The sequence below is a fragment of the Gallus gallus genome, chromosome 10 (genome assembly GCF_016699485.2).
Source record: "Gallus gallus isolate bGalGal1 chromosome 10, bGalGal1.mat.broiler.GRCg7b, whole genome shotgun sequence".
NCBI lineage: Eukaryota > Metazoa > Chordata > Aves > Galliformes > Phasianidae > Gallus > Gallus gallus.
This window is the reverse complement of record NC_052541.1, coordinates 11,846,284-11,855,776: the sequence shown is the minus strand read 5'-3', so window position 1 is coordinate 11,855,776 and position 9,493 is coordinate 11,846,284.

Below are 9,493 nucleotides of genomic sequence, written 5' to 3'. Positions count from 1 at the left end.
TTCTCCATGCCAGTAAATGGGTCAGCTGGTTCAGGCAGAGCAAGAGCTACACAAGAACGGCACACACCTTCACTTCTCTCCACATTTTGTCACGTGTCTGAAATTCCTCGTTAAGGCTGGAAGCTGAACGCAAGGATCTTTTTAAAATACAGTCATCTCTGGTTAATGATCAGATCAGAGGAGCAGCAGCACTCTAGGCTCCACATTCCTTTTATTTATACAATGCTCTGATTTACAGAAACTGCTTTATAGAAAATTTTGACACAGCCTCTCCCTGGAGATGAGGATAATTTAAGATTCTGCATCTGAAGCTAATTAAACATAAGAAACAGCAGGTAAGTAAATTGATTTTCCCATTTTGTGGTTTTGAGAAAAAGAAAATCAAGAAAAAAATGGAACTGAAAGAAATGCCTCTGCCTTTCTGGCAGAATTATTTCATTTAAAAAAGAAGTTAGCTATGTCTTCCTACCCAAAGCAAAATGTTTTGAAAGTCTGAAAAGCTTCTAGCTATAAAATAAAATGGTTTTATATGTTAAAATGCTATCCTCCTTCAGCTCCTAAATTTTGGCTGAAACAGTTCCCCAAATTTACCCATACTTCTGAGTATTTCAGTCTCCAGGAACTTCATTGTCCAGTGAAGTCGCTTTACTTGGAAAGCTTTTAAACTTTTAGTCTTCTTAATGGCAGAACAACTACTATGCATTGACACGGTTAAGCCATCTATTATTTATTTATTGTGATCTACACTTTAAAAAGTGTTTCATGTTCTGACTGTCCAATTTGAGATACCTTCCTGAGATCTAGCTTTCACAAATTCAGAAAGCTTCCCTTATAAGAAATTAGAGCCAGCTGACCTGTGCCTACACGTGTGTTTTGGATGTAGCTCAGAAGCAAGCCCCCACCTGGACCCAGGTACTGTTCCGTGTATCAAACTAGCACACTATCTTGTTAGATTCAGCTCAGAAAAGGAAGAACTGGAATTCTGTCTTCCACTGTGAGCCGATTTACAGGGATATAGGGCTTGAGCCGATAGCTGCCTCTTTGGGCAGCTTCATATCACAGTGCCAAAATGTACTCCAAGAGACCATAATGAGTTTATTCTGAAGAAAAGTCTCCAAAATACATGCAGTACTGCAGTGGTATTGTAGTAGATGCAGAATTCTCAGCAACAACTTCTTTAATCAACTGATCTGTTCCAATTGCACTGATTTATTTTCTAATGTGGCCATAGCATGAAGACATCTCATGGTGAACATCACAAAATGCTAACAAATCACAGAGAGTTCCTGAAATTAAAAGCAATAAAAGAGAGCAATTTTCAAGATGAATTGAAATAAAACAGGAAGGATAATGCAGTAAACTCATGAAATTATTGAACTTATATTTCTTCATAGTGGTTTCTTGGTCAGGGCAGGGCCTAATAACGGCCTGCGTTAGTACAAAGGCAGAGACATCTCAGTCACACTTTGAGGTGACATTAGGTAATCTGTGCATAGAAAGCCACCTCATTGCTAACTAATTTCATCAAGAGTTCTACCAGCAGAGAGGCTGCAAAATCAGACTGCATCTGAGCAGCAGAAAATGCCATAGGTTTAATAGTAAAGTATTATTTTTCTATGACTGTTCCTTTAAAAGTGAACATAGTAACTGTGAATGCAGCTCAGTATTTTTAATATGACCTCGCGCAGCAGAATCTTGGCTGGAAAAGATCTGTGATGTCATAAGTATTCGTTACAAATCCACTAACTGAAAATCTACCAAAAAATCTTGGAGCCATTATGTTGACATAGCACTATAATTATGTCAACATCTCAGTTAGTAAAAGAAAAGGAAAGACGTTATTCAGCTTTATGCCAAAACATTGCTATGACAGTGAAGTCTGCCACCAAAGGAAGACCACATTTTTAAGACATGGAAAAAGTTCGCAAAATCATCAGCTGGGGTCCTGACCTAAACTTGAGATCAAAAGGGAGAGACATCATAGATGTCTTAGCTACACCCAAAGTTTTTAGTGCAGATATGATGAGACACACCACGGCGGGCTTTGCTGTAATGCAGTCCTTATGTTTGCAGGTGAGACCCCCATGGATGTTGGCAGAGAAGAGAATACAGCAGTCGGGTTGTATGGAAAATGATCTCTGACAGCTCAGCCATCCAAGGAGTTTGGTTATAGCTCATCCTAATAATCCTGAAAGCTTTGTGCCACTAAATTAATGGCTAAACCTCAGTAGAAACAACATGTAAAAATGAATCAGGAGAAAAGTTGGCATCTGAACAAACTTTTCTGTCCTATTGTTTCCAGTAAGTGGGATGATGGAGCAAAGGCATGGAAGCCACATAAAAGTTGAAAGTCCTCAGGAGTTGTTTTATATCTGTAGTTTGTTTTTGTAGCTTACCAAAAATTTCAGCTGAGCTTCACTTCCACTACATGTGTATGCATGAGTGCACGCATGGATGCAGCAGTGAAAAATAAGCTAACTGTAGTTAATGTGGGAGTCCTAACCAGCAAAAGATATCTCCTTCAGCATCAACACTACTGCTAACCCTCTGTGCATTTCTTCTACAACTATAGCTATGAACCAATGATTTCTTCTTTTCCTGTTTATCACATTATGAAAAAAAAAAAAACAGACAAAATAAGTTAAATATCTCTTCTAATTAAAGCCGTATTGTTTTGTTAGAAAAGCTACGAGGGCTGCCCCCCATGATTAGATAAAGAGCTGCTCAAATTATAAATGCATGCTGCTAGCCAGGAGAAGTCACGCATCTAATCCTTTAGGGTGACACAACTCCTTTCCAAGTGCAAAGCACAAAGCCTACATAACACTTAAGTGCTATTTTAAGAACTTCAGTACTGAACAAGTTGGATATACAGTGGGTAAGTGTCCCATAGAGCCTTACTGTTTCGGAAGACAAATCTTCAAGTACTGCAGAAGACGCTTCGAAGCGCTTTAGACAATAGAAACTATTGAAGGGAATAAGAATGTTCCTGCCTCAGGATCTGATCCAACCCTGAGTCTGAAGTCCCACTTTTTCAAACATGCTATTAATTCACCCATTAGCAATTTCCCTTAGCTTCTATCTGTACCAAAGTTAAATGTAACCTTTCATTCCCAGGGGTGCAAAGAGGGCTGCACTGCTGGTAATGGTAAGCCCGTCGGCCCGCTGATGTTCTATAACCATAATTCTGTAGCTCAATGCCAGATAATAATATAATTTGATTTCTGTAGTTACTTTGTACCATTTCAAATACGAAGCAGGCATGTCTCCTACCATGCCTTATAAAACATGAAACCAGTGTTTATTCCTGACAACCAAAGAGATCTATAGACTTCTACTGCTTTTGTTTGTTTGTTTTGTTTTGTTTTTTTGAGGAGAGAAGTAGAAATTTTACCTCCAGAAAGACTATGAATAAAGTAGATCTAATGAGATTTACAGTCCTGTATTTCAGGGCCAGAAGACTTTATGGTTTCTTCTGCAGTGTCATGTCACCTTCCCGAGTCCCATAATCCTTCAAGTGCATGCTGGAAGAAACTCTAGTCTGGGGCAGCTGGAATGAATATTTTGGATAAGGCTTTAATACTGGCTACCAAAAACTTGGGTCTTTTCCTAAGTGTTCATGAAAACATGAGCAAGTGCTCTTGAGACTATTCCAAAATCAAGTTTATTTACTTTAATGATTAGAATTAAATGTGCAGAGAACGGTTCTTGCACGATAGGGGTGGGGGTGTTATACAACAGAGCAGCTTTCAACATTTATAATTCAAACATAAGGGTTGTATCCATAACAAACCTCTCTAAATTCCTCAGGACAGTATTTGCCGAGTATGTAACACACCAGATCTCACACCTTAAGTAACTGATCAATACTAAACAGTGAAGTTTCCAGTTATTCTAAATATGCTTTGTTCTTGACAAGGTGTAACATATTAATGGAAGAGTACAGGATTTTCATATTAAGAAGTAATGCTGTGAAGTTCTGCAGTTTTAGAGCTTATCATTCTAGCTGTATGGGAGGCAAACTGGATCGGGGGGCTGGGTAGGACTGTTTGAGAAACATGTATAGTCAGTCAGAACTGTGGTGGGTGTTCCTTCCTTGGAACAATTTCACTTGCACCACATTTGGGCATATTGCTTAAGTAATGAATAACAGAGGGAAAATGGGCTCTTAAAAACTTGCAAGCAGGTACTGGAAGCTCTACCTAGAATTACCTTTCATGACCCAGTTTGCAACTGAAGAGAAGCAGATGCTGATGGATCATCAAAAATGTAACAAAACATATATCTAAATGCCAGGCTAAGATGTATTGTCTAAACGTATGGGATCCCAGCTTAACACAGCTTTCCAAGGCCTTAGGAAAACAACTGTGTCAGTCTCTTTCACGTGTGAAATGAAACATCATTCATTTTCTTCTGAGAGAGAAAATCAGGAAGATGAGAAGATCTGAATGTTCCTAAAGATGGATTGTAAATTGTAAACAGTACCTATGTGATAGAGAATTATTGCAAGTGTATACGTTATTTTATCTAGTATTGTAATTGCTTAAAAGTGAAGGTGATAGTATTAATCAAGAGACAAGGACACAAAAGTTCTGACAGAAGAACTGGATGGCTGAAATGTAATGCTCAGTGAGTGCTGCAGGAAATCCCTTTTCTTTCTGGAGAGGGAGGATGCTCACAGAATATGAAGTACTAAGGTATACCCTAAGAGATACGCTTTCTGGCCTTGTTCTAAGACTTGAAGGCTAAAACGTGTACATGTATCTGTGTATGTATATGTATACTAAAATAGGAATTATGCTTTTCCAGCTTAAGTTTACCTTTCTTATCATTACACATCCTCAAGCTTTCATCATGGAAAGCATCTTCTCCATGAGAAGGAAACTATGGCCCTCGTTGCCCTACAACAAAACTCCACTTAGTACAAACAGCTCCCCTTCTCAGGCATCAGCTTTATAATACAAGATATATATATATATATTTAAGACTCCGCTCTAATGGTCTTTATTACCCTTTCGGAGTAAAAATATGAAGTAAATACAGGATTGTGTCCAATTTGCCTTAATTCTGATAGAAAACTAAAATGATTCAGCCAAGTTATTAAATGAAATAGTGCTGAAATAATCACTGACTGTGGATAAAATTTTTTAAATATTTGTTTCGTGCCTTAAAATAAACTGTAATAAATAGAAGTTTAAAGTTCTTTCTTTCAATGCTTCATAATGGAAAACCCCAAAACTGAGAAAATGTTTTCATCAAATTTAACAAATAAAAAAGAACCTAATTTTAATCTAGTGACAATCTCCAAGTCTAACAATGAAGTAAAGCATCCATAATTCTGTTTAACTCTGCTTGATGTGAAGGCTTTATTTTGTGATCATTTTAGTGCATAAACCCTGATGAATAATGGAATTTTTGAAAAAGAACCCCTATTGAGTCAAGCTTCATTGACATCTGACTGGTAGTCCAAAAGCCTGCAGAGAGGGTCCAAAGCAATGCATCATAGCCTCCCAGCAGGTCATTAAGGCATTACCCAATTAGAAAGCAAGGCTACGGGGCGACATTGTTCACAGCAGAGCAAACATAATTGATTTTTATTTCAACTGGGGGGAGAACCTCCTTACTGAAGAGCTTTAGAATAATTTCTTATTTAGGAGAGGTTTAAAGAGATTTGTGCTAGAGTATTTAATTCCAAACCCTGGGACAGTCTCTGGCAATGTGTATAAATTAAGGGGCAGTTGACTTCACTCATTCATATACAAAATAGAGACTCGCCTGTTGCTCAAAAGTAGCATGAAAATTTCTGAGCAATGGCATCCAACACCAGCTGTGCAGGGCATAGCACATGGGCCCTCACAACCTTTATGTGGTTCACACAGCCAACAGCGAGCCAGCTTCCTACTTTAAGAGTCACGTCCTACTCATTTTAGCTTGCTAACACACTAGGCAGTCAAGAGCTCCTTAAGAGCACTGTGCAGATGGAATTTGCTCCTGAGACATCTTTATCACCATCTATCTCCTCTTCATTTTAATCTCTCCCAACTGGAAATTTTTGATCCCCTTGTTCATGGGCACCACTGGGCAGGACTGTGCAGAGACAGCCAGCTTGCAGCAAGAAGGGTTCCTAATGAATGGCAGCTTGAATTGTCCCAATTTACAGCATCACCGTAACGCAGTGGAAAATGTTACCTCTGATACCTCTCATGAGAAACCTGTATTGCCACTGCATATGATTAACATGATGCCTTTTCTCGTTTTACACCACATAAGATCGAAAAGTCCTTCTGAAGGCACCAAAGTCCAGCTTTTAAACAAAACAGATCATAAATCCTACAAAGAACACTTATTTTAATTTACTAACAGTTAGTGTTTCAGTGGCAACAAGTAACTCTTCAGAAGAGGCTTTTTTTTCTGTAGACTTTACATTTAAGGTCCATTTGAGAACATAGAGCTGGAAAATGCTATAAAATCCTCACTTTTTACAAGACCCAAAGCAACACAACAACAATTTTTACTGGAAATATTTGTAGATCACTATCTCCAAACTATTCATACAGTAGACTTCCAAAAATGTATTTTCCTGTATTCCCTTTACTTCAGTGCTAATTAATTGCTCTCTTAAAAAACAGAATTTCTCAGCTGCAGAGGCATCGGTCCAAGAAACAGTGAACTTCATGTGCTGTGTCTATACCCAAGAATCACGTGATTCATGTCTCTAATTTTCTATTTTCCATCATGTTTCCAACAAAAATAATTATCATTTTCAACTTGACATATGCCTTAAACACTCAGTTTTTATTCTTAGTTAAAGAAAAACATTGAAAAAAAAAAATTGCATGGCATTTTCATTTCCAAGTCTGCAGCAGTACAGTGACAATTTTATTCCCCTCGGTTGTTCACAGCACTACTTCTCTATCTCAGTTAAGTGCTACCCTGAAATACTAAGAAAGCAAAGACACAGTGTAAATAATTTTTATAAACACTTATGTACTCAGATACATCACAAAGCTAGAAGCAGCAAGGGCAATTTAGGAGTCATCTGTCTTAGCACAGCACTTTGAGCCCCAGGCACAGATTGCCACCCCTCAGTGTTAGTCACGAAGCCAACACACATCAAAGAAGCAATCACTGCCCCTGAAAACTTCCCCTGTAAAATTTATGCTCAAGACCAGCTGTTGATGAGTTTATCCATATATTCACAATTTTGTTCCCCCTTTTTAATGTTAGGAACAACATCAATTTTTACTGTTGTGCACATAAACACGAGTATAAAATTTCAGCAGTGACAGCAATATACCATGCTGCTGCTTAGTCAAGTAGGAATGGACCTAACAAGCTTCTCTCAGGGCTGCCAAGGCACATCCAGTGCCCAGCTCACAACAGGACTGCCTTCTCTCTTCCTCTTGTGTTGGAAGATCTATGGCTAACACCAGCTCTGTAGACATTTTACCATAGACAAATTTACTGTCAACTGGCAATCAGTAGGGTTATTCAAATGCACACATTTATTTAACTGACTGAAGGATCTGGTTCTTTCATCACATCAATGCTAATAAAAGGAACACCACATCTGAAATACTTGTGACAGAAACCATCCATGTATGAAGCACTGTGGCTATTTGTGTTTGTTATATCTACAGGCTTGCTACTTATACTCCAAACTCTTCCAACTACAGCAATTTCTCAGAAACTTTCATTGTTCCCACCAGCAGGCCAGTAAAAATACTGCAGAGCCATCAGTACTGCAGGTGGTTTGGTCACAATTAAGTTAGATCCACAAATATCCAAAGATGGGTCAGGAATAAGCCGAGCCTTACTCTGAAAACCTATCATCTGAGTTAGTGGTCCTCTACCCTTCTCAGTTTGTGATGTTCTAATTTTGTTTCTAGCTGTAATGAAGTCCCCTAAGCATAGAATACTGAACAGCTTGGGTTTTTTAGGCTTGCTATATTTGTCCTGTACCCTGTAAAACCCATCATCAACAATGGGGTTTGTAGCCCCAAGTTTAGCCACCACTGGTCAGGTGGGTACATTTAAAGTACAAAAAGTAAGAGTACAATGAGCAGGCCAGAGGATGTGGGAAGAAAGATCTCACGTGCTAAAAGCCAGACATGGGTAGAGGATAACACCCTTTCCAGGCTGTAGAGGAATAAATGGAATAGTTTACATCTGGAATTAATAGGTCTCCTGACTTAATGAAAATAGGCAATACTTGCTTTTGTATGCTAGGTTAGAGTGTTTGGATTTGTAACGAGGAAAGTAAGTGTACACTTTATGTTGCCATGTTCTCCCACAGGTGTGTGATGTGTGGGCTGGAGAAAATGGACTAATTTTAGAACTTTCACCTTGTTAAATGTTTCTGGAGTTTAACTTTGTAATAGGAGACATGCTGATACTACAGTCCTTGAACATTCCTCACCAGTGAGAAAATAGAGGGAAATGGTCTGAGAATTCAGTACTTAAAATGATAACCATAAATTATACTGTAACTTCAGTCATTTTAAAATGCTTATTTTACTGGAGGATGTAGAGCAAGGCTGTGTTTTTCTCCAAGGAAGAAATGCTGTAGTTCACCACAGTAAATCCACATGCTGGCACTGAAGTTCACAAACAATCATTATTTAGTCTATAAAATCCTTCCATAATATTCAGTAAATTGTGTTGCTGAATTCTTAAAAAGAAGTCTTGGAACACCATTCTAGGTCTCCCTTTTTACATAGCATCTTACATACTAGTTAATCTTCTATAGCCTTTATTCATATGCTTCACTAACTAGCTATGTGCTCAGAGTTTGACAAGAATAGGCATACGATAGCTGTACACACTATTCATTATGTTTATTTATATCTATGCCAATTGAGAAACTAATTTCCAAAACAAGAGACGAGAGGAAGAAAGAGTCCCTTGAACATAAAGAAGCTCTAAGAATTGTTACCCAGGGAAAGAGCAAGTTTCTGAATGTCCAAAGAACTCATGAGAGGTCACCTCTAAGAGCACCCCCATCTAGTGCTTCAAGAGCAGTGCTGGAGGCAGAAAGCCAGAGCACCAAGTTGTATTACACTCATTTAAGAGGTCAGAAACTTACTTCATCTATTTGCTGTAGTTTTGCCAACCATTTTGCCTGAAATAGAAGAACTCATCTCTTAAAATCAAAGTTGACATAGCCCTGAGATGCTTTTTCTGATCTAAGCCTGTCCTGAAGGACCAAAAGTCTCAATCCAGTTTTCTTCTCTGAAAATCAGAGTAACATGTAGGACTTCTGATTGCAGACCAGGGTCCTTCTATAGGATATGTTATGCCACTGCAGAACAAAAAGAACTTAAGATTCAATCAAAGATGTACTCAACAGGACAAGGAGTAATGATCTAAAACTTGAACATAGGAAATTCCTCATTAACATGTGGAAGAACTTCTCTACAGTAAGGGTGATGGAGCACTGGTTCAGGCTGCCCAGGGAGGTTGTAGAATCTCCTTCTATGGAGATATTCAAGAC